Below are 26,106 nucleotides of genomic sequence, written 5' to 3'. Positions count from 1 at the left end.
TTGTGAAATAGCTGACATTTGTAGAAAGTCAATTAGCAGAAGCCTCTGGCGCAGGTGTACGCTGAGCTACAGATTTTCCACCCAAGGGTAGAGAAAAATAAGATGGAGTGTCAGGACTACGCCTGTACAGACGAAAGTCTATTCGTGCAGCGCTTGTATCCTCAAAGTTAAAGCGATTTGCCAGTGAGGACCAACAACTACGCATCGTGGTATTATCTTAATTACTACAACTGCGACTCCGTATTCAAGGAATTCTGTTTTCATTCGTGGTGCAGAATTGTGCTAAGAAATGAGTCTGTTGCGTCGTCCTTTCGGCAAGCCTACAGTGGCACGGAAGAACAATATTTGGCGTAGCGGAATTTACAATGTGATAAAAATATTCTTCGGTATTTCAGAACGTAGATAATTAAACATAATTGAAGGATTTCAACTTGGATAATTCAAATTTCAATGCTAATTGAACAAACTCATTATAAAGCGTTGTCTAAAGCGTAACGCTTATAGCAGTTATGCTCAGAGTAAGAAACTCATTTAGTTTAGAGACTCTCGATTCCGGACACGCTATAGAACTTACGTTGTTGAAGGGAAAAAAAAACGAAAGCTCAATTACTGTACTTTCATCGAGAACGCCATATTTACTGACAACGGAGAGGTACGATATATATTTTAGTATTGCAGCTATGCTAGAGGAGCTTGAGGCCATCTCCATGGTTTAGACAGTCCGCACACTGCAAATCCCTCTTCGAACGGAGGACAGAAGGGCTGGAGGTATCCTGTGGCGGTGTGTTCATAACATCCTCGTCACGTTTTCTGAGCTGTTCTTGTGAGCACGGTTTATAAAATGTGATTTCTGACACAGGAAATTAGTTTTGCCAGCTAATGGTAAGTGGTGGGACAAGGGATGCGGGGGCGATTTATGGGTTCATTTGTAGCTCTCCGAAGGTGACAATTAAATAGGTTGACTAGCAAGTTGAAAGAGTATGGTAAGGTTAACCGACTGTAATTACTCCCCCCCCCCCAAAAAAAAAAAAAAAATGGGCGCTACCCTTCCATAAATGGCAATTTTGGCTGTTATTCCAGTGGTGGTGCACTAACGTCTATCTGCTAGCCAAGGTGCAATACAAATAGTGTCCACTGTGGTGCCTCTACACAATTAATTTTGTCCGCCCAACAAACGCTGATGCTTCTGACTCCATGCGAGCCACAACCTGCTGATCGAAACCTGATTCACAGCTGACAAGTGCTATTGGAGACGGGACAGCCAATGTTTTTTGCAAAGTTCAAACGCGTACACACCCATCTGAGGATGCACGAACGCCCGTCGCAATGACGGGACGCGGATCGGGCTCTCGGCACACTGCTGGGGGCAAGGTGTAGCGAGCACGTGCTCCAGATACAGAGCACACCCGCTCCCATCGAGCGCTCGGACAGCAGCTCCCCGGCGCACGGGGCTGTTCCCTTGATGAAGATAGCTGGGGAGAAATTGGACACGGGCACATGATGGATGCCGGCCACCATTAGAACACCCCCGGGGGACTTTGGCGACGCACGAGGCACGCACGGCGCCCCTGGTGTCCGCGCCATAACTCATGGCCCTAATTACCGCCCTGCCGCGACGTGGGTAATATGCCGATCGCGCCTGCAGCCGCCAACCAGGAAGCACTCGTCGTGCTGCGCGCATGCGCACGTGGCTCAGAGTGCTCGCGTTATGAAAAAAAAAATGAGAAACGAAGTGGCACGAACAGTCTGGCTGGATAGCGGGCACACAAACAAGGAAGGCCTGGATGGGTTTGCTTGTATACGAGGTTCGCCTTACTTGGCCACTCTCTGTCGTTCATTTGACCCAACTTTGAATTTGGGCAACCTCTTTCCTCACGGCCTTGAAGCACTTAGGAAGAGGTTGCAAAAACAGTTGGCGTTTGGAGAGGAATCCGTTGCGCCGCACAACGCCAGTCGCTGATGAGTAAAGGGGATGTTTGAAAACGGGCAATCTTACTAGAAGCGTAGCGGCGTCGCCAGGTTGAGCGCTTGAAATTAAGAGGCTGGAATCGTAGCGTCAACGCACCACGCGGACGCTCAGTGGCGATGGGTTTCCGCTGTTCAGCACAAAGCAGCAACGGCGGCAGCGTATCAATGGCAACCGAATGCAAAGGCCTATGTTCAACTAGCGTTAGGTACACGTTGAAGAACCCAAGGTGGTCAATCTAGCTAACCCTGCGTTCACTATCTGGGCTCAACTGAATCCCTCCACTGCCCTTCCCTCTCTGCCAACAGTGCGTCTTTCGGACGCAAATATTCTAATTAACATTTAACGCTAGCTTCGAAAAAGAGAAATGACCGGACATAATTTACCTCGCACTCGTAGTGGCAGGAGACAACGAAGTGCTTCTACAGTTGATCAGGTTTATCCCCCTTTATTTCTTACGCAATTTTTTCGGAAATTCTGGAATGTCCCAAGTCCTCTATCCCTGTGACGGAGGTGATGTCATCCATGGAATCCTCAGACCTGCTGTCGTCGGTTGGGACAAGAAAAGAGGCAACCAGTGAACTGATCTGGACAGCGGGGCCACTGAGATGGACTGCAACACTTACGATAACTCTCCTGACGACAAGTTCGAGCCAGTTTTGTCCCGTGAGACTAAGCGAAGAATCCTGCGGCCATCATGACCAGCAAGCATTAAAAGTGCCCATCAGTGCTGGCCGTACACACTGCGTTCTTCATGCCCGTGGATATGTCCAACAACTGGCGGCTTTTGAACACGCAAGTCATCTGGGTCATTCTCGAGGAAATTACATCAAATTAAAACAAGGACGCGCCTGATTCAATTCCAGAAAGCAGCCTCTTTGGCAGTAGATGTATTGCTTCGATTGACATTGGAAAGTTCGCAGATCACCAAGCTAGATAAACCCACCGTGCCAACAGACGGCGGCAGCAAAGTTGGTATCATCTGGGATGTTGATGTCGCCATTCTAGACGACTTGCCAATTCTTACTAGACAGAAGGCACTCTCATCCCGCATGTCTCCCGACTCAGAAACACTCCTTGTATGAAACTGGTATTCGAAGGAAACTACCTTTTCTTCCACGTAAAAGTTGGTCACTTCCTTTCACCCGGTTCTACTATACATTCCTAAGCTGCTCCATGTGTTTCAAATGCCTAAAGGCTGACAACGTAAAAGGCACCTGTGTGAACACAGCAGCATGCCCACGCTGGGCTGAGTTCCACTCCGAAGTCTCCTTTCAGGCTGCTGTCTTCAGAGAGAGAGAGAGAGAGAGAGAGAAGCAAATGAGAGAAAGGCAGGGAGGTTAACCACAGTTAAAACCTCCGGTTTACTACCCAGCAGTAGGGGAAGGGAAAGGGGAAGTAAAGACGGAAAGAAGAGCGGTGACAAAAATAAAAGCGCGAGAAATAAAACGAAAAGGGACGGAATGGGGATCATTATAGTCTTTCTAATAGGGCACTGCCACGTAAAAATGTCAACAAAGCTTTGACCGACTTCCGGTGCGAGGGCACTTCATGTCGGCATTCCAAGATGACTGTTCTGAAAATGGCCTGCGTCAAGGCGTGCCAACGCGGTCACTAGTGGCAGCCGGTGCGCGCTGTATCGAGGACAGTGGCAAAGTACATGTTCGATAGTCTCCTCGCCGCCGCAGTGACTGCAAGCCTGGCTCTCGTCCATACCGACTCGGAAGTCGAAAGATCTTGTGTAAGCGACACCAAGCCACAGTCGGCAAAGTACACATACCTGCTGTCTTCAGGTATGTGAACTACCACGGACCTCACGATAGTTCCTCGAAAGACTACCTGTGGGCACAATATGAGTTTGTGGTTCTTTAGTAAACGGTACAAGACAATTTAGACCACATGGAAGCTACCACTAAAAATATCAAAGCGGGAAGCACCGGTTAGAGCGGCGGATTCTCATTCTTAAGTCTTAGTGCTCTCCGCATCAACGCCGAAAACAACTGTGCATCTTAAAGAACTGAAAGAAAATGCTACCAATAAAGAGTGGCATACGCTTCTAAATACGTACACTACATAATTCGGAGTCGTCGTGCGTTGCGCCAAACCTAAGCCTTCCTCAACCAATAAATCGTCACGATGCTGTCGTCTCTCTTATATATCATACGCATCTTAGCAGCATGAATACTTCGTCAGCGGAAAGCGCCCTGTAGCTACTGGGTAGCCTGTGTCAAGTATTTGTGGCTTTCGACAAAAACACCGGTCAACAGCAGCAGCCATCATATCGGGATAAGGGGAAGGATGCGTCAGTGTTACAACCGAATACCAGAGGTCTGAAATCAAGCAATGCCCGATTTCCGTCTTATTGCGTTTGCTAATCGTTTCCCTTAATTATTTTGCAGTTGAACCGGTCAGTTCCGATGAGACTGGCAGTTATGACAGCTTTATGTCATGCACCAATGGAGAGTTCAGCAAGGTGGTATACATACGCTGTGGTCTTTCGCATTCTTCGGCCATTGCCACTTGATCACAACAATAAGCATGCTTTTCGCACAGTGCAAAAAAGCAAGCTGCCGGTAGCGGTGGTGGTGATGGTGTTGCAGCAGGCGGGGTTACTTTGGCATACATAGCCGGAAATTGTTCCACCTGAGCCTCCTGTGAGTTGAGATCAGGGTTGTGTGTCTGACATAAAGGCATTCAACAGTAGTTGCACTCAAGTCCTGGTTGCCGCGGGCCCTCCGGGGAAAACGACGTCTTCAAAGGTGTGGATTGGTGGGCTAGTTGGTACGGCATTATGATAAAACTTAGAGTGCTAAAACACAGCGTACGCAGAAAAAGAAAAACACACCACACGCGCGTGTGGTGTGTGTTCCTTTTTCTACGTCCTGTGTGTTTTTAGCGCTCTAAGTCTTCAAAGGTCCTGTGCGAAAAACCATTCTTTTGGAGGCTGTCGTCCATCGTTTTCCTTTCAGTGTCGAACTGCGGGTATAGCCAAATGAAATGTTCGATGTCGCCGATATCACTGCGGAAGGCATAGAGCAGGGAAGTGCATCGTCCAATCTTGAATAACTAAGCCGGGGTGTATATACGGAGTCGTTTCTGTTTCGGTGTACCAGCGTTGCGTCTTCGCGAGTAAGTAAATGGGTCACACAGGCTTGGTGTAGAGTCTGGTGGATCGCCCTAAAGGGGATGCGGATTGCGTCCTTAGAGTTCTGAAATATTTTTGGCGCTCTCACTTTGGAACGCATGTCAGCGCTGGGCATGCAAGCGCGTCAGCTTTCTCATTTCCTTCAAATCGTACGTGGGATGGGATCCATTGAAGTTTTACGTTAAAACCATTGCCAACGAGAGGCTGAATTCACAAAGCTTTTCGTTCGTCAGTGCTGTTTTTCATTGGCTGATCGCCTTCGCTAATAATATGTCCTACATCACTATTGGCTGGTACGAACGCTTTTAGCGTAAGAGCTTCTTCGTGAATACGGGCCCTGATCATCAATCAGTGCCAGAGATTGCCTTGTAAACTTCTCTCGAGGTAGGCCCCGGTGTAGTCGTTGTAACGCTGACTTTGTGTCCTTCAGCACCATCACGTCTCGTGCAGAATAGGCGCGTAGTTTTCGCAAAGCCGCGGTAACTGCGCGATCCAGGCGACCAGACCATGACACATTAAGGGAGGGTATGAAGAACGCTGGTGCGCAGCTATCAGTTTGTGCAAACACCGAGCCGTCTGTCTACACTTGTAGATGACTTTGGAACGCTGTGCTGAAGTGGTCCAGCACAAAAAGCTTTGCTTCGGCAGTTGAAATCGTGCGTTTCGCCGGTAGGCGGAGTACACTGAGGCTGCTGTTAACGTCCGAAAAAGACCGTGGCGGGTTTAGGCGACTGCGTTTAGGCCATTCAAATCCTAAATATTGGAAGGTGTTCAGCGCCGCATTGGAATGGAGGCTAGTTCTTGCTCCTAGCTGCCCTATAAGCGCCGTGCCTGCGGGGGACTCGCCCAGCCTTAATAGCTGCGTCAGCAAGTCCTAAGATGCCAAGAGGCGCAGTGGCAGAGACTCTGCTGCATTACCAACCTTCTTGTTTGAAGCCGCCTGAGGAACTCCCATCGCGAAGCGAAGTCCCTTTCTATGCACTGCCTCCAAGCGCTCGAATTGACTCGGTGATGGTGATATCAGCGGCAGATGATAGAGAAGACGGTTTGTTATCAGTGCAGCGTTCAGTTTAAGCATGGACATAAACTTGTTTCCCCAACGCGCACCTGCTATGCGACCAAGTGCGTTGACTCTTTGCACTGATGCAGCCACAACACTTTCAACCGCAAGTCGCTACAGTATCTTGCTGTCGGCGGTGATGCCCAGGAATCGAACACTAGCTGCACGACGAATTGGATGGCCTCTAATATTCAGCCTCAGGCGCGTTGACTTCCACCTCACTCCCAGGAAAAGCATGAAGGCAGATTTTTTCGTTGATAAAGATAGGCCAAGCATCGATAAGTGGCGTTCGATGATGGCGATTGCGCCCTAGGCTATCCGGGCCAAACGTTTGTGTTGGTACCCCGAAATCCAAATGCTGACGTCATCTGCGTAGACGGACATTTTAACTGCCGTCCAACCTATTTGTAGTGCGTCTGAAGGGTTGGCCATGGACACGTTAAAAAGCAAGGGAGATAGGGCATTTCCTTGTGGGACACCGATGGAAATGCGCCGCTTTTCGTTCATTAAATTTCCGAGCTTAACCTGCACACATCAATCGCTAAGAAATTCATGGAGGAATCGAAGAACCTTTCCCGAGGCGCCCATGGCGTGGAGTCCATTGATGATTCCTGTAAAGAGAGAAAGAGAGAGTGGGGAGGAAAGACAGGGAGGCTAGTCAGTGTAAGTAACGGCTGCCTACTCTGTGCTGGGGAAAGGGATAAAGGGAATAAAAAGAGAAAGAAAAAAATGAGAAAAATTCACACAATAACGCGATGCTACGCGCTGCAACATTCAAAGACGGTCGCACAATTCACCAGCACGCAGTCGTATGCTTTGGCAACGCCCATAAAGACGGTGAGTGTCGAAAAGGCCGTCGACGCGATGGTGCTCTTCCTTACTATTCTGGGAGCCTGCATGTCGCATTCAAGCAAATTTGACTGCCAAAGGATTTCCCTTCAGTTCAACATATAATGACAGTGATGCCTCGCCCTTTGATAATTACCGCAAACGTTAACGCCCACCATTTTCTTTGAGAAACCCAGAGACTAATTGCAGAAGTAAAAGACCGCCCAGAAGGTCTAGATTTGAGTTCTACTCCTTCCAATATATTTTTTGTTGGGATCGCTAAATCACGACCACAGACAGCTAGCATAAGGCTATACGCCGACAATACCTGCATCTGAGCTTCCCGCGTGACATGGCCTCAAGTACGCGCAAAGGTTTTTAAGGCGCCAACATTAGCACCTGCATTGTAAAAGTACTGAAGGTTGCGCGAGTGTGTTACAGTTGCCTTATGTCGCGTTTGTTGTGCGCGCTGCAGTTCTATAATGATTAGCACCTGCATACCTTTTCCGGCAAGGGGCGCTATAAGCTTAAGCTATTCCAAACTTTTCAATTCCAATTCTGCAATAAGCACTCCTCGATAGCTCAAAAAATTTTCGGGCCACCCCCACCTCGCCTGTCGGTCAGGCAATGTCAAGAAAACCGCCACAGATCTGATATGACGCGTACGCACTGATTATGCCTCATTAGACCGAACAAAAGAAAAATAATTATTTCTGATTCGGCGCCTTTTTGCCCCTAGTCCTCTGCTATTGGTCAAAAGATTTCGGGCTGCGTCCACTTCGCCTGTTTGTCAAACGGCATAACAAAACCGCGAAAACTCACCGCGTCAAAGTGACGTGTACGCGTTAAAGATGCACTAATATGTCGAGCAAAACTGATTTTTTTTTCTGAATAGCCGGAGACTGCCCCGGTAAGAAAGGAATAGAGGATGGCTGCCCGCCGATCGCTCTCGAACTGGCTACTCGCACCTGCCGGAGAGCGTCGGTTTATTTGCTTATAATAAAACTTTTTGCGTGGCTGTACAACGTTATCAAGCACTTTCGGCACGTTTATGGCATCGTTCTGCCAACTCTCCTTTGCCGAAGATCCGTTTTAGCAGAATTTTTAACCTTCCGCTTGTTTGGATCCCACCGATGGCATCGGTTGTTGGGAACTCGGCGCTGACGCCCGTGGTTGTACCTGGGTCGCAAGCCCCAAGGGTAGCGTTGGCCTGGCGGCCTGGGGTACAACTGGAAGCATCCGAAGGTCCCGGCAAAGCAAGAGTCGACTGGTAACAACAAAACAACTTGTTTATTTTAACATCGCAAAGAGTTGGCGGTCAGGTTGACCGAAGTAGAGAGACGGGAGAGCACTTTACTCAACAGAAGAAATCGGAGCCCTCCCTTTTGGCGTCCGGGGGCAGCTGTTTTTATACTCTCGCGGTTGAGGGCAAGAAGGAACCCCTCAATAGACGAGCACGTGAATGTACAATGGGCTAATGGTGACGCACACTGTCGTAGCGCTGCCGGTCGGGCACAATGACTGGAATGAGAGGGTGATCCCTGCTGTCGCATCGCCTGGTTCGGGCACAATGACTGGAATGAGAGGGTGATCCCTGCTGTCGCATCGCCTGGTTCAGGCACAATGGCACATACACTCACACACGCACATGAAGACACGTGGCATCGGAACATGCCTGGAAACGCCTGGCGGGGAGCGTTGCGGCGACGCCGCACGGGCCAAAATGTCTGCCGCCCCGCCGCAGTCGCGCCGGCAAAACCGTGTGTCGCAGGCGAAACGCAACAGACCGCCCCGCCGGGGGAAGGAGATCCCGATGGACAGGGGACTGCATCCGCTGTCCGGAGGGATGTCGCTCGATGATGCTCATAACCGAAGTCGGGCGTCCCTCGACGTTTCTTGAGCGCAGCGCACAGAGAAGGCCTCGTTCTCTCGTTCAGGTTCGCACGGGACACTGCAAAGTGACTTCGGGAGAGTTCACATTTTTGCTCTCGTTCCCGGCAAGCGTTAGAACTACGCTGAAACTCAACCGCTCAGTCACCAAGCACGGCACAACCCTCACTAAGCCCTGCCAGGCTCTTTCCCCTTTTTATACCACTGCCTAGTTCCTTACAGTAGTCTAGCATCACTCAGAACGCGTCCACAAATTGAAAAATTGCACTAGAAAGCATATCATCACTTTGAAACACTAAACAAAAGCAATATGTTAAAAAAAAAATCCTGCCTCAGGAAGAAAAACATCAGTAACAAACAATTTTTAGGCTGATTCCTACGTTAGGGGCTTCGACTTAAGCCATCGGCGTTACCGTTGAGACTCCCCTTTTTGTAACGCACCTCAAAGGAATATTGTTGTAAAGCGATGCTCCAGCGCAGGAGGCGGCCATTTTTGGGAGAGATGGTCTGCAGCCATTGAAGAGGGCAGTGATCCGTCTCAATGATAAACCTCGAGCCGGCTAGATAGCATGACAATTTCTGAACGGCCCACACGAGACACGCACACTCTTTCTCGGTGGCGCTATACGCCTGCTCACGACTGGTCAGCTTACGACTAGCATACAGGACGGGGTGTTCTACTTCTCCCTTTTCCCGTTGGCACAGTACAACGCCCATGCCTCGCTCACTAGCATCGCACTGAACAATGAACCCTTTTGTATAGTCTGGCGATCGTAGCACAGGCTGGCTTGTTAGGGCACTCTTTAGGGCGCTAAAAGCTCTTTCCTTTGTCTCGTCCCAGACGACTGTTTGAGGCTCTGTCTTTCTTAGAGCATCCGTCAGGGGAGCCGCGATATCAGAGTACCTAGGGATGTACCTCTGATAGTAGCTGGCGACACCCAAGAACGACCGAATATCGGTCTTTGTGCGCGGTTGCGGAAAGTCTCGCACAGCGGCCACTTTTATTTCAGAGGGGCGGCGACGACCCTGACCAATCACGTGACCGAGGTAGACAACCTCGGCCTGTGCTAACTGGCACTTAGGAGCCTTGACTGTCAAGCCCGCTTCGCGCAGGCGGGTTAGCACTGCCCGCAAGTGTGCCATATGCTCAGACCAGGATGCGGAGAATATCGCTACGTCGTCTAGATACGGTAAAGCGAATTCTTGCTGTCCCCGCAACACTTTATCCATGAGGCGTGAAAAACAGTATGGCGCGTTCTTCAAACCAAAACTCAACACTTTAGGACGGAATGTTCCCATTGGTGAAATGAACGCCGCATACCTACTAGCCTCTTCTGTAAGTGGAACCTGCCAATAACCCCTGACAAGATCTAGGGTGGAAATAAACTGAGCGCTACTAACTTTCTCAAGGCGCTCCTCGATGTTAGGGATCGGATAAATTTGATCCTTAGTGATGGAATTAAGCCTGCGGTAGTCGACGCAAGGACGAGGTTCCTTGCCCGGTACCTCAACTAAAATCAAAGGGGAGGTATAATCACTCTCACCTGCCTCAATAACACCGAGCTGTAGCATTTTCTTTACCTCAGCCTCCATAATATCGCTCTGGCGGGGTGACACCCGATACGCCTTGGATCGTACTGGCTCTGGGGAGGTAAGTTCTATATCATGAGTAAGTACAGAAGTCCTACCAGGCCTCTCAGAGAACAGACCTTGAAACTCTTGTAATAGCCGGTGTAGTTCGGTTTTCTGCTCAGGCGACAGCGGTGCTTTACTGATAAGGTCACTAATGACTTGACCGGTGTCTTCCCTGTTCGACACTGAGCCTAGTCCCGGAAGCTCGACCGGAAGCTCTTCAGGAACGTTTACCATCATGCACACCACTGCTTCCCTTTGTCTATAAGGTTTGAGCAGATTACAGTGGTAAACTTGCTGTGCTTTCCGCTTTCCTGGCAGACTTACCACGTAGTTAACGTCCGACAGTTTCTGAACAATTCGTGCTGGGCCCTCCCACTGCACGTCTAGTTTGTTGTTTAGCGATGTGCGCAATATCATGACCTCATCGCCCACCTCAAAACGACGGGCCCTGGCTGTCCGATCATAATAAACCTTGGCCCTCTGCTGGGCCTTTGTCATTGCTTCACCTGACAACTCCTGTGCCCTCCTTAAGCGTTCGAGGAGCTTAAGCACGTACTCCACCACGACTGGTTCGTCGCCCCTGCCTTCCCATGATTCTCGAAGCATGCGAAGCGGAGACCGAAGCGAGCGACCGTACACCAGTTCAGCTGGCGAAAACCCCGTAGCTGCATGCGGCGCGGTCCTTAAAGCAAACATCACCCCAGGCAGACACAGCTCCCAGTCAGTTCGATGTTCAAAACACAACGCTCTCAACACGCGCTTCATGACGGAGTGGAGCTTCTCAACGGAATTCGACTGTGGGTGGTACACTGAGCTGTGTAGCAGCTTTACCCCACACCTTTCGAGAAAAGTTGTCGTCAAAGCGCTAGTAAACACTGTGCCCTGATCTGATTGGATTTCCGCAGGAAAACCAACTCGCGCAAATATGGACAGTAGTGCATTAACTATCTCAACTGAGCTGAGTTCTTTAAGCGGCACTGCTTCAGGGAACTTTGTCGCTGGGCAGATCACAGTCAAAATGTGTCTGTACCCCGTGGCTGTTACCGGCAGAGGTCCCACTGTATCAATAACGAGCCGTCTAAAAGGCTCCGTAATGATAGGTACCAATTTCAACGGCGCCCTTGATTTGTCCCCTGGTTTGCCCACCCGCTGACAAGTGTCACATGACCTCACGAAGTGGTCTGCGTCCCGAAAACACCCTGGCCAATAGTACTCTTGCAAGAGACGGTCCTTAGTTTTCTTAACTCCTAGGTGTCCGGACCACGAACCCCCGTGTGACAAGCGCAACAGATCCTGACGATAGCATTGAGGCACGATCAGCTGATCGAATTCCACTCCTCTGCGGTCTAGATACTTCCGGTACAGGACTCCACCTCTTTCCACAAAACGCGCAGTTTTCCTGGCGATACCTTCTTTGACATTGCAGCGTATGTTTTCTAGGCTACCATCCTTCTTTTGCTCGGCTATCAAAGCCGACCGGCTGACTTTTAGCAACCTATCAAGTCCGTCTGACGTAGGCGCGATGAGCAAATCAGTAGATAGCTCTTCTAACTTTCCCGTGTCGGGCGTTTCCTCTCCAGTATCTGGCGCCTTTAACGTTACAGACTCAAGTTTATTCAGTTCGGGCGTGCTCTGAATATCAGCTTGCTGCGCCTCTGACCCTTTTTCGTTGTTTGATAACGTCGGCCCCGCAACTACCGCCTTTGCAGCGAGCTCCCGAACCTTCGATCTGGTTAAGGCCTGAACACTAGCTTCACCAAACAAAAGCCCCTTCTCGCGCAGGAGGTGATCGGACCTGTTTGAAAATAGGTACGGGTACTGGGGTGGCAGCATAGATGACACTGCCGCCTCCGTCTCAAGCGCTCCGAAAGGTCCTTCAATAAGCACTTTTGCTACCGGCACACACACGATATGAGCTTCCACGGCTTGCTTGATCCATGCGCACTCGCCCGTGAACATATGGGGTTCTACGTAAGACGGGTGAACTACATCCATCGTAGCTGAGGAATCGCGAAGCACTCGGCACTCTTTCCCGTTCACGAGGAGGTTTCGCATGTAAGGCTCGAGAAGCTTCATGTTCTCGTCAGTGCTGCCTATTGAAAAAAACACAACTTTTGGTGTTGTTTCCGGACACTGCGCCGAAAAGTGACCCGGCTTCTGGCACGTATAACAAACGCGCGCTTGCCTCATCTCGAACCGCTTTCTGCGTTCGGCTTCGGCTGCCGCCGTCTCCTTAGGTTCGGTCGCACTGCTTCCACTCGCATCCGCACTACGCGTGTTCCCCTTTGCTCTCATGGGTGTGAACTTCGGCCTCTCAAACTTCGAGCCAAATTCACCCTTTTGACCGTCCTTAGCTCCGCGAGCCCGACGCGTCACAAACTCCTCGGCTAGCTCAGCGGCTTTAGCCACCGTACAAACGTCTGGCCTATCCAAGACCCAGTATCGCACGTTCTCCGGTAACCGACTATAAAACTGTTCTAGCCCGAAGCACTGCAGAACTTTATCGTGGTCACCAAACGCTTTCTCTTCTTTGAGCCACTCCTGCATGTTTGACATAAGCCTATACGCAAACTCTGTATATGACTCACTTCTGCCTTTCTCATTTTCCCGAAACTTCCGACGGAACGCCTCCGCAGACAGCCGGTACTTTTTTAGCAGACTCGATTTTACTTTGTCGAAATCCTCTGCCTCCTCTCTATCCAAGCGAGCGACTACGTCGGCCGCCTCGCCGGGTAACAAAGTGAGCAAGCGCTGTGGCCACGTTTCCCGAGAGAACCCCTGCTTCTCGCACGTTCGCTCAAAGTTAACCAGGAACAAACCAATGTCCTCTCCAAGCTTAAACGGCCGCATCAGGTCAGTCATTTTGAACAATACGCGTTCTCCTGCACCGTGTGCCTGACTTCCATTACGAGCGCGTTCCATCTCTACCTCAAGACGCTTCATTTCCAAAGCGTGTTGACGGTCACGCTCTTGTTGCTCTCGCTCTTTCTGTTCTTTACGTTCACGCGCTTCTTTTTCTTTTGCAGTCTCCCTCTCTTCAATGGTCTCAAGGCATTCCGACAGCTCGTCATCCTCAGCCTCTAACTCAAGAATAGCCTTTAGCAGTTCAGGTTTTCTTAGTTTGTCTGAGACATCCAGACCCAACTCTCTTGCAAGCTCCAACAATTTCGGTTTGCGCAACGACTTCAAATCCATGGCTGCTCTGAATGCTGCTTTCTCTACTGCTTACTATTGTCTTGCCGCAAACTAACCCGGCAGCAACGACAACCACAATTACCAGCTCTGTTTCTGACACTAACAAAAGCCTGGCAAAGCTCAGAAGAAGAAAATCCCGCACTCACCAAACCTCGCAGCCAAGAGTCCAGCGCAGTCGTTCCGCTGCAGGCAACCAGTCTTCACACAGGGCTCGTTGCACTGCTCCCGGATCGTCGTTGAGCTGCTCAGCATACAGTCAACTGCATATCTTCGCTGCTGGCCTCCGTTGTCGCGATCTCACCGCTGGCAGACAGTTGTTTGAAGTCGGAGGCGATCCCACCGCTGCCACCAGATGTTTGGATCCCACCGATGGCATCGGTTGTTGGGAACTCGGCGCTGACGCCCGTGGTTGTACCTGGGTCGCAAGCCCCAAGGGTAGCGTTGGCCTGGCGGCCTGGGGTACAACTGGAAGCATCCGAAGGTCCCGGCAAAGCAAGAGTCGACTGGTAACAACAAAACAACTTGTTTATTTTAACATCGCAAAGAGTTGGCGGTCAGGTTGACCGAAGTAGAGAGACGGGAGAGCACTTTACTCAACAGAAGAAATCGGAGCCCTCCCTTTTGGCGTCCGGGGGCAGCTGTTTTTATACTCTCGCGGTTGAGGGCAAGAAGGAACCCCTCAATAGACGAGCACGTGAATGTACAATGGGCTAATGGTGACGCACACTGTCGTAGCGCTGCCGGTCGGGCACAATGACTGGAATGAGAGGGTGATCCCTGCTGTCGCATCGCCTGGTTCGGGCACAATGACTGGAATGAGAGGGTGATCCCTGCTGTCGCATCGCCTGGTTCAGGCACAATGGCACATACACTCACACACGCACATGAAGACACGTGGCATCGGAACATGCCTGGAAACGCCTGGCGGGGAGCGTTGCGGCGACGCCGCACGGGCCAAAATGTCTGCCGCCCCGCCGCAGTCGCGCCGGCAAAACCGCGTGTCGCAGGCGAAACGCAACACGCTGCACGCTGCCATGATTTTCGATCAGCCACCGCAAGCTAAGTAAGGGGTAGTGGACCAATCGCAGATGCCGGCACCACCTTCTTCATCCGGTCATCTACTTTCACTGCACTGGCTCGGCCTCATCAAAACCCTTTCCACTTGAGCGTGCTCCTGACCTCTTGCAGCCAATTAGACAAGAAAAACCGCTGAATGTATGCAATGTTATTCGTTTTGGAAGTAAACAAAAGTGACCGCCTATAAACGAGAAGAGTGTTTGTCTGGGCTGTTCAGACAATGCCGCGGGTCACGACCCGATGCTCGTGTCGGCCGTTATGTAAATTTGACCACGTCAGGAGATTATAATAAAAACATATTGAAATAGTTTTACGTTATAGGGCCCAAAGTATGAATGTCTCTGCGGGAAATGCACATTAGTAGCATCTAGACACAAGGCCATAACTTTTTACGCCATGTACATTTATGACGGTCAGTTGCGTACAAGACCTACAGATTCTTATGGGTTATTGTTGATCTCGATCTCACCTGGAGTCCCCACGTCAATTACTTGAAAAAGAAGCTCATTTACATTCACAACATGTTCAAGTTCATCGTAGGCACTCATTGGGACCATTTGTGGGTGCTATGTTGCAGCCTTACAGAGCGTCTTCTTGGATTTCTACGCTACGTTTATGGCATCGTTCTGCCAACTCTCCTTTGCCGAAGATTCGTTTTTGCAGAATTTACCATCACCTAACGCATGTACGACAAACGTCCGCGCACTACACAGAATACAACCTCAAACACTTCGAACATACGTTAGCTTAACGCGAGGAGGAGGAGGATGGAACTTTATTATTGCAGAAATCGTTGCGCGGTTTATTCCTGGGTGGTTCCCTCTGACAGGGCTCCACTGGCGATCGCGGCTCGCCGGGCCTGGTCGAGGGTCGCCATTTGGCTTCCCAGGTTCAGTTCAGAGAGTATCGCCTCCCAAGACGACGTAGTGAGTGTTTGTGCTGTGACTTGTGGCGGAATTGAGTCGCCCGGACGTTCGGTGCATTCGTGTGTTATGTGCTCGAGTGTTGCTGTGTGGTTGCTACACCGGAGACATGTCCGGCACGTATATCTGTCTGGGGAGATTGCGTGTAGACGAGACAAGTGTGGGTATGTGTTCGTTTGCAGGCGGCGCCAGTCCCTTGCCTGGAGTTTATTGAGAGCTTTGTGTGGGGGAGCGTAATGTGTTCTTTCGAGACGTTGGTCCTGCAGTATTTGTTGAGTTGTGGTTGATAACTCGTGGGTCGTTCGTCGGTCTGTCGGGGGCTGAAGAACGGTGTGGTCTGTTGCTCGGCTAGTGAGACCTCGAGCTGCGCAGTCCGCCTCTTCGTTGCCCCGCAGGCCTTCGTGCCCGGGGCACCAGACGATTCTAGTGAGCGGCCCAGGATTGGAATGGCTTGTATAGGGAGTGTTCCATTCATGTCTAAACGACACGCCGCTTGTGAGTCCGTAAGGACGCGGGCGGACCTTCGCTTGGTCTCGGCGTCGCGGAAGTGCGAGAGCGATCGCTGCTGCTTCTGCTGCGGCGCTGCACGTGGCGCGGATGGAGGCAGAGGCTACCAGGTTCCCCTGATTGACGACGGCGATTGTGTATTTGGGTCCACGACGTAGCGACGAGGGATACGGGCTAGCGTCCGTGTAGTATGTATCTGGGTCTCTGAAACAGCGTTTGTGCAACGTGCGGGCACGCGCTGCTCTCCTCTCTTGATTGTGGGTGGGGTGCATGTTCTTGGGATGTTCTCTCTAATGGGGTCAGGCAGTAGTTGTGTTTCTTTTTTGCAGTACTGGGGTGTCAGCGGTTACCCTAGCCGTTGAAGAAGGTGCCTTCTCTGTTGTGTCTTGTTGAGGCGCTCCCTCTGCGCTATGAGCGTGGCACTTGCTAGCTCCTCAAAGGTGTTGTATGCCCCTAGCGCTAGTAATTTCTTTGTGCTTGTAGCTTCCCGCAATGTGCTCCGACAGCTGCATCAATTGCCATTGCACAGGAGCACCCGGTCACTATAAATGTATCACCGTTACTGTATCACCTTTCACCGTTACCATCGCACCGCTTGGTTTCTTTGCTAGCCCGGAGGCCAAAGTCTACACACAATCTCCGATGTTGTGGCGCAGTCCTCGAGACTAACTACCACCTGGCTTCAAGCTTGTGAAGCGCCCAGCATCTGCGTTTTGGTGTTTCCGACAACCTTACGTATGCCTCTGAGTTCCTGGAATTGCCAAGGCGGCAGACATGTCACCACTAGCCCTGAATCAGCTGTCTCTTTTTAGAGCGAAGTTGTTTATGGCTAGTTTCCAGTGGATCGATGTCCGTAGACCAAAAACCGTGGGCTGAACCCGAAGGTAGTGCAATACCATCGTTTAAACGAAACCACCTAAATATTTATACAGACAAAACTAAATACATGGTTTTTCACTCCAGGAAGAAACAGCTCGAATTTGGTAGGTTTATGTTTAGAGACTGCACTACTGCAGCGAGTAGCCTCGTTTAAATATTTAGGGGTCATGTTTGATTCAGATATTAAATGGCGATCGCATACAAGTAAGACATGTTCGAAGCTCGAGTACGGTTTCCACACGTTACTAAAAGCCCGTGAATGCTTTGGCACAACGGTTTTATGTGTTCTATATTTCGCATTTGTGCACATATAACTGACCTACTGCATAGTATCGTGGGACAGCACGTATAAAACGTATTTGAAATCTATTACCCACTTACAAAAGCGGCCAATAAAAGTTATTACATTTTCAAATAGGACGGATACCACAAAATTGTTCCAACTGAAGCGTGTACTTCCGCTGGACTCTGTTCACATATTAAGTGTTGCTGACACAATACATAAAATAATAAAACCTGATGACCCTCTCCCATTAAGCACCTTTACGTTAGCTGCGCGCTGTAGAAGGGCTGCAGCGAACAACTGTTTTAATTTACCGGTTGCCAGAAGTGCCTACGGTCGAAGGCTAATAGAATTTTACGGCGCTATGATTTGGAATGCCATACCGACTGATGTGAAAGCAGCACACAATTTTTCCGCGGCCATGAAGCGTTTCATGCTCAGTGGATAAGTGGTATAATTGGATAAATGGCCAACTTGTTTGCTGTTATCCTCTGTATAATTAAATCATGTGTTTTCTAATATTTGTGTTCACTTTTGTTTTCCTTTTGTCACTATGGTAACCGCTTGAATTTGCGTAGGCACGTAGAACAATTGGTCCCTTTACTAGCGAGCTGGGCTATAGGACGAAACAAGTTTTGCGAAGTTTTCTCTGCTGTGAAGATCCAAATGACTAAAAAAAAACGGGCCGACCCCTGGTGGCGGTGAAGCTGGCTTCGAGCACTGCGCTAACTTGCAAAAATAAATTTAATATGTTGGTCCAAGTACAACCGGTATCAGATATTAAGCTGATAAGAACAGATACTACGCTTGGACCCGCGTCGGCCATGCCTACGTTCGCACCGCCCTCTCTTTGTCGGCGTTCCAAGCTCTTGCGTATCGCCTTTCCTTTCTCTCTCCCGTGATGGAGGTCCCGCCGAAACGTCATGCGTGTCTAGTTTCCTCTGGCTCCTCGGAGCGGCGGTCCCGTCATCCGCGCGACTTTTTTAAGCGAGATCGGAATGCCTTAGAACAGGCACCTATAAAGCGAGATATAAGAAGGAAAAAGAAGCATGTGCTTGCTGCGGTAAAGCTAGGGAAACAATGGAGCTTGTTTTATTAGAATGTGAAGACATCTGTTCAGCGGTCGATATAGGCACCACTGGCCTATATATAGCCTACACACTGGCCTATATATATACATAGAGAGAGAGCAGGGAAAAGTAAACATGTCCGCAATAGAGATTAGTAAGAGGCGACTGGAAGATTAGTGGAAGAAAAGTAGGGAAACGACAAAAAACGGAGACGCACAAAAGCAAAGTTCGAAATAGGGGGTCAGAAAATGTGGTTGTGGGAGTTATATTGTTTTTTTTTCTTTTTTTTCTTTATTAACTTTTGTAGGACATTAAGCAGTATAATAGCAAGAGCTTGGTGGCGCAACCCACCACCTTCGTGAGTGGAATGGCTGATGATTTTTTCTTCAGTGAGTCCTACTTTCATTACGTGAATATATAGCCGGGTGTTCCAGATAACGTTAGCCAAGCTCTTAAAAAATTAAAACAAATCATGGTGCAGGATACGATTATAAAGCCTAAGGTGTTCAGTCACCACAGATCTGATGAACCAAGACCGTAGGTCTTATAACCGTATCTTTCAGCGTGATTATCTTATCTTCTTTTTATTTGCACAGTTTGCATAACATTAGCTGAGACACACAGCACATCGACGGTTCTACCAGTTCCAACAATTCTACCCGAGCTGTGATTGCCCTATTGAGATTTGCCTCTATACAGATCAGGCTTTCAAATTTCGCATGCTGTCATGACATCGACAACAGCAGAACTTGCGACGCTTCAATCTTCCATCTATTATGGGCTTCAACAACCGCCTAATCAATGGGTAATTTTTTTCTATTCCAATGACGTCGTATACAAATGGTACAGTTTGCCTCGCGTCATGGTTCTCATGATAAGCCAGTATATGAAATTAGGCAAGCTTCCCACTAGGCTTTTGAGAACGGCCATGGTATTATATTTCTGTGACCAGCGATAAACTCTAATATTGCCGGCCACAAGAGAGTAGATGAAGCCGCGCGCTCGGGCTCACCTACAAGATCAGTGAGTGCCAATATCACTGCCGGGAACCGACGCGGCGTGTAAAGTTTGCTTACTTGCTCGTTGCATCACACTTTGACATTGGAATTCGCCACATTTTACCAGCCCACGATTGTATTCCCTGGTCCCGAGCTTTTGACTTCACTTGCCACCTGGGCTCTACCGTCGACAAAGAACTTTAATGCACTACCTGTGATTGGGCATCGTATTCCTCGTCGAAATGGCCAACAGCACTGCCCGCCATTTGTGGATGTGATGAAACTGTAGTGCGCATTCAGTGCAACTCTCCAAGCTTGGACTCTCAACGATACGTTCTGCGTACGTCTGCTTACAGATGCCTTCTGCAAGAGAGTTGCCGATGAAGCAGGCCGCTCTTCAGCTTTATCAGGCAATATATCTTGTTATGGCCTTCCTGCGCTACAGCCTGCCTGTGATTTCTGAAAACGTGTCACACCAACCTCCGTACAATCGAAAGCATCCAAGCACAAGCACTCAGAATACATCAACGGCAAGGACCACATGCCCAAGGACCATGCAACCATTTCCAACACATCGCTGTTGAGACAAAGGCAGCGTATAGCAGACATCTTGCCCGGATTTCTTTGCAACATTTCGCCAACCTAACCTCAAGAAGACCACAAAAAGAACGTTCAGCAAGACAGTTTGAACAGATCGCGCTTGTATTAGCTCAGATTTCGCGCCAGCTGCAAGACTCTCTTCCTCCGTGGTGTCTAAACCGAAATCAAGCACTCTTTGGCATTCCGGGGAAACAGAAGTCTCATCTATCCATTTCAGCAATTTAACTAGTGAATTTGTATATTTTTCTTGACGACACCGGAACTCCACGCAAATTTATATTGAGTACGGCGTCGTTCCTTCTACTAGCCAAGCCGTGGCGCTGTGGTTATCCCGTCAAGAATATTAACTATCCGAGCGAATGCTTCCTGTGTAATGACACCAACTAGTGCAGAAATTTCAGGCCTTCCTGTGAGCGAATGACGAAGGGCAAATAGAACGACAAGTGAAGGGAATAGTTTGAAAATAATTATGAAATACGCCTCCTGGCATGCCTTTTCTGCGAATCACCAGGCAGGTTACAGTACACTAAGTTAATAAAGTTAAACAGTCCACATATGTGTTGTCTTTAACGTGCACGTTCTGTTAAAAACTAGGAGAGAGAGAGAGAGAGAGAGAGAGAGAGAAAGAGAGAGAAATTTCTCTCTCTCCAATTTTTTAACACAGGAAGTATGTCGTAAATTTTGGCATGTATTGGTTTTGTGCTAAATGGAAAAATAAAAAAAAGGAAGGAAGAAATTACGCAGACCCAGCGCACTGCGTAAATCATGTCATCGTAATTGTCATGTCATCAACATCGTCGTCACTGTCGTCGGCATTATGTTTCAGCGCCGTGCCTATCGTTGTTGATGTCGTGTGACCGTCGTCGTCATGCCGCCGTTGTTGACTTCGTCACCATCATGCCATGTTGTCATGCCGTAGCAGTCGTCCTCAGGTCGTCGTCGTCGTAATTCTCGTCCTAATGCTTCATCATCATCATCATCATCATCATCATCATCATCATCATCATCATCATCCTGCTGCCATCGTTAGAGAATAATGTCTAGAATAAAGTTATACGAGTCATTAGAGAATAAAGTTTGGCTAGTTCGTGCGTATTTTCCCTGAGGGAGATATAGTTAACTAGCGCTGAAAAAATGCCAAAACAAGACGCATGAGAATGTTCTCGTATATGTCATAGGGATGGAGCGACGAAACGTGTCTTGCGAAGTGTTTTTTGTTTGTTTTTATTCACAAGTTCTTCAGTTTTCTTGTAGAAAACCAAAAGCGTCAGGATTAAAGGCGCTAACATGAGCCTGACTGAGGCCCTGAACCAAGTACAATCTGAGCTCCAGCGAAGCATACATCAGCACAACGCAAGAATAAAGACAAACGGAAGGGGCCGGGGGGACGGGGGAGTCAGAAAACAAGCGATTCATCAGGCAAAATCAAGAAAAAATGATACACTGCGATCAAGGAAAATCAAGCACAACGACATAGTAACATAAATACAGCATGAGCACACAATTTATCAACACAGGGTGGGTGTTTAATAAAGATCCAAATGAACCATACTCGTAGCACTGCTATTTCAGTTTTTGACGCAACGTTTTGCAACACTACGCAGTAGGAAACAAACATACCAGTCAATAAACAAAAGGAGATATAGTTCATCATTATGTCGTACATATAAAGCACGCTACAATATTCAATGTTTCCAAACTAGCATGAATAGGCATTTCCAATGCAAAACACACTCATTTTGCATAAAACCGCACATCACACCAAAGAAATATTTCCATTGAAACATATTTAGAGCCAGCAAACAAGGACAGAAGGTAAACAACATCACAATGCGCTAACTTCAACAACATTATTTTCAGGAAACAACCATCTATTTAACCCATTGAAGTTAGCGCATTGTGGTGTCGCCTCCCTTCTGTGCTTGTTCGCTGGCGCTAAATATGATTACAATGTCGGTTTACCAACACGCCCAACAAATCGCAATGCTGAGCTATTTACAGTTTCATATTTTTCTTTTATACAACATTATTGAAGCCGATTGTCTTATACTTGAACGTACTTGTACATATATTGAACAATACAATATAGAACAATATATAGACAGAATGTTTTGCACATATTAAATTATTATTTCGCCTCTTTGTGTATGCCACGGCCACCTGCGACCTAGATGTGTGCCACGAGATGAAATGTAATTTATAATTTTCAGTGGAATTCCATAGCAGAGCTGTGTACTTAAAATTATGGGGCTTTTCGTGCCAAAACCACTTTTGATTAGGAGGCACGCCATAGTGGAAGAGTCCGGAAATTTCGACCACCTGGGGTTCCTTACCATGCACCTAAATCTGAGTACATTGGTGTTTTCGCATTTCGCCGCCATCGAAATGCGGCCGCCTTGGCCGGGATTTGATCCCGCGACCTCGTGCTCAGCAGCCCAACACCATAGCCACTGAGCAACCATGGCGGGTCGCAGAGCTGTGTACTTTTGTTATTAGTTAAGCGTCCAGTTTTAAACGTGAAGATGATGAAATAGGTTTAGCCAACTATAACTGTAATCAGTTTGCCTTGAAACCAAGTCACAAGCGGTCGTGAAGCAACTTCGTCTCCCTAATGGAAATAATCTTCCTTATCAGGCATAAGAAAGCAGATGTTTCATTTCCAACAAAAACATCGACGCTAATGACGCTGTTCACAGAACGCCCTTAAGCACTAGCACTGACCTGATGCCCGATTGTATCTGCAATAAGCCGAGGCAATCTTTCACTTACAGCAAGGAAAGGTGACACAAGAAATGGACGTGCGAGCCTAGAAAATTTTAAGTTTTCGAGATATACAGCTGTTTTTTTTTTTTTTTTTTGCCGTGTGGTTCATCATCAGAACGAGATCCAGTGGCCACAAATATAGCCTAAATCGAGTCAGAACTAAAAACTGTGGACGCGAACTTCTTAGAGGCATAGCAAGGAAACAAAATTTATTGCTTGTCGGGAAGCCTATCTCACAGCAGGTGTGCGAAGAAGGAAAATAAATGGCTGACGGTTCTTGGGGTATCGCAAATACGTGATCTTAAGGACCCTGGTGGTTTTGTAGATGCTTGCAGTTCTATGAACTCGGCCACAGCACATAAACAACCCGAACGACGATTCTTTGGTTCCTTGAAGGTAACCCTTTTTCATATTATCGAGAAATAGCAACCATGTATGAGACTGCCGCTAAAGCATACCAATTTCAGTGAGCACCTGCAGAAGAAAAGTAACCCCAACAGTATCTTGAAAAGGGAAGCTGAAAAAATAACGACACAAGAACTGCTTTACATGAATGTATTAGACCCTGGCAGAAACTTGACTAGGGACATTTGCACACATTACGGAAATTTTTCAGACGGCTCAGAACCAGCTGGCTTAACATGTATATTTTCCCAAGTTGATCACATACATTAAGCGTTTTAATCGAAAACGTGGGAGGCGGCGAACGCGGCGGGGATAGTATTGCCAATAATAAGCAAGTGATGACCAAATGAAGGTACACTTCCTCATAACTCAAGTCAGGCCATTCGGGACACCAGTAACCATTGCAGAGCCCCACGACTTTCAGCCAAGAAGTTTGGATATATGGGCAATCCTATAGTCAACTTCTTCGTCTATGAAACATGCGGTGTAGGAGGTAAATCGCAGTCCATGATGTCTGCAAGAAAGCGGTGCGTTTTTTCGTATGTAACTGCTTGTCCATTGATGCATATGTTCAACATAAGACGTCATTGCTATGCGTGCAAATACGACTAAGGAGCACCTGTGCGAAAATAGGTGTAAACCTTGCTTACGCAGGTAGGGCGTTTACGCGGTCACCTTCTGCAATCTCGCTCTCCACTGTGGACGTTTTACACCAGACACTCGGATGCACATCTCATCTGCATATCTGGCAGTGACCCAACAAGGCATACTAGTGCTACATTGAAAACTGTGAGGCTTAACCTTGCGGCACTATATTGCAGGTTAGACGCCAAGAAGTCGTTCCATATTCAATAAGCATGAAGAACGATCTATTCTTTATGCAGCTATATATTCAGCACGATGCGCGGTCAGCCTACTCCCAGATAAGCCAAAGCGTCGAGGACTGCTTGGTTGGCTACATTATCATACGCGCCTGTGACGTCGTTGAACATTGCCAGCGTTAACAACTTCATGCTCTTTTGAGTCGGAATTATTATTATTATTATTATTATTATTATTATTATTATTATTATTATTATTATTATTATTATTATTATTATTATTATTATTATTATTATTATTCATGAAAACATATATAAACGCCCCAAAGAGAGAAAGAGAAGTGGGCAGCAATTGTCTCCTGAAAGGGACACCACGCCCACCGGTTTATAGAGGAGAGAAAGAAAGTGAGAAAGAGAAGGGGAAGACGAGAAAGAAGGCAAAAATAAGAGAAAGACACACGACTGACACAACTCATCATACGCTGAGTACGAGCATTACAGATGAGAGTTTAATCCTGCGGTTGACAAGAATCCTAGCACCATGAATGTGACTAAATCAGGCACGTTATCAATGTATCACCGGCCGCTCCAGAAGTCCGCCGTAGCATATGGGTGCGTTTCAGTACATTCTGGGTATCATTCAAGGCGCCGTCTACACTATCATCTCCATTATTTTTGCAACGCAACTGGAAATAGCAATGGGATGGTATGAAGCCAGGTCTAATTTATACAGGGTGTCTTTTTTTTTAGCTGCACCAAATTTTTTAAGTATGCCTATGGGAGATAGCACAATTCTACTGGAACGCCTTTTGTGTGTGTGCCTCCATGTGTGCGTGTTTTTTTTACCTTTATTTTTTTAACGTTTTCCTCTCTGTCATCTTTCTAATCCCTATCCCCCATCCCCAGTGTAGGGTAGCAAACCGGAGACTCATATCTGGTTAACCTCCCTGCCTTTCCTCTTCATTCTCTCTCTCTCTAACCCTTGATCTAAATTAAATTACTCGATGAGGCGACCATTACATCTACGAAAAAACAAAATGTCCAATTGAATAATAAAGTAGACATGCTGATTAACTTCTTAATTAATTACTTTATGCCACATATTTAAAATTATAGCCACTGAGTTTGCACGGTGTATCCACTTAGAACGAATAATCTGGACAGCACCTGTTCCGAGATATTAATTTTCAAAGTGTCTGACGAAATACATTCGCGTTCCAGCTACTTTTTTTTAGGAAACCGCTGTTTCATGCATTGAAGTACAAAAGTAACTGGAACACCAGTGCATTTCGGCGGACACCTTGAAAATTAATGTCTCGAAACTAGTGCTGTCCAGAGAATTCGTTCCTAGTGGATGCGCCTTGCGAACTCAGCGGCTATAATTCGTAGAATGAAATATGTGGCGAAAAGTAATTAATTATAAAGTTAACTAGGGTAATTACGTTAACTCTTCAATTGAACATTCCGATTTCTCGTAGAAGTAATGGCCGCCTCATCGACTAATAGGCAATCTTTAAAAATTTGCTGCAGCTAAAAAAAAGACATCCAGTATTTACAAGGCTTAAGTAAAGGGACAAGGCAGATGATTTTCCGATCACTAGGAACTAGTTCTCTGCACAAAGGTTTGTTGTATCATCCCTTGAGTACACTATAGGCTTAGGCTTCTGCGGCTGAAAACTCTGAATTCATATTCATGAGTAGTAGAACAGACGTACTTCATAGGAGGCCTAGTTTGCTGAAGAATGAAGCTGAAATCTTGGAGCACAGTGATTCAACTGTGCAAACTTTTGTCTAGCTAGCAGAAAAAAATATAGAAATGGGGTTGGTATAACAGCCTTTAAATAAAGCCTTCTTTGCCACTTACTCGGGACTTGCCGTTCGAGGAACAGGCATTCAGCTATATTTGGGGATATACGAGGTATTTTATTATATCGTTAACATTATTTTTAGAAATTACCCGTGGTATGTAGCAAATTTTACTTCTTGAGCTAAATTACTCTTTGAGGCAGACAATATTTGCACAAACGTTTTAATGAATATCTGACTAATTAACAGGTTTTC

The 26,106-nt window shown here is 47.7% G+C and overlaps 1 pseudogene; it reads right to left on the bottom strand.

Annotated features, from left to right (window-relative positions):
* Positions 1-18,063: 18,063 nt before the first annotated feature.
* Positions 18,064-18,214, bottom strand: LOC142568063 (U2 spliceosomal RNA; annotated as a pseudogene).
* Positions 18,215-26,106: the final 7,892 nt, after the last annotated feature.

Source organism: Dermacentor variabilis, chromosome 1 (genome assembly GCF_050947875.1).
Source record: "Dermacentor variabilis isolate Ectoservices chromosome 1, ASM5094787v1, whole genome shotgun sequence".
NCBI classification, from domain to species: Eukaryota; Metazoa; Arthropoda; class Arachnida; order Ixodida; family Ixodidae; genus Dermacentor; species Dermacentor variabilis.
Note: the sequence above shows the minus strand (reverse complement) of the source record. Positions and strands in the feature narration are given on the sequence as shown.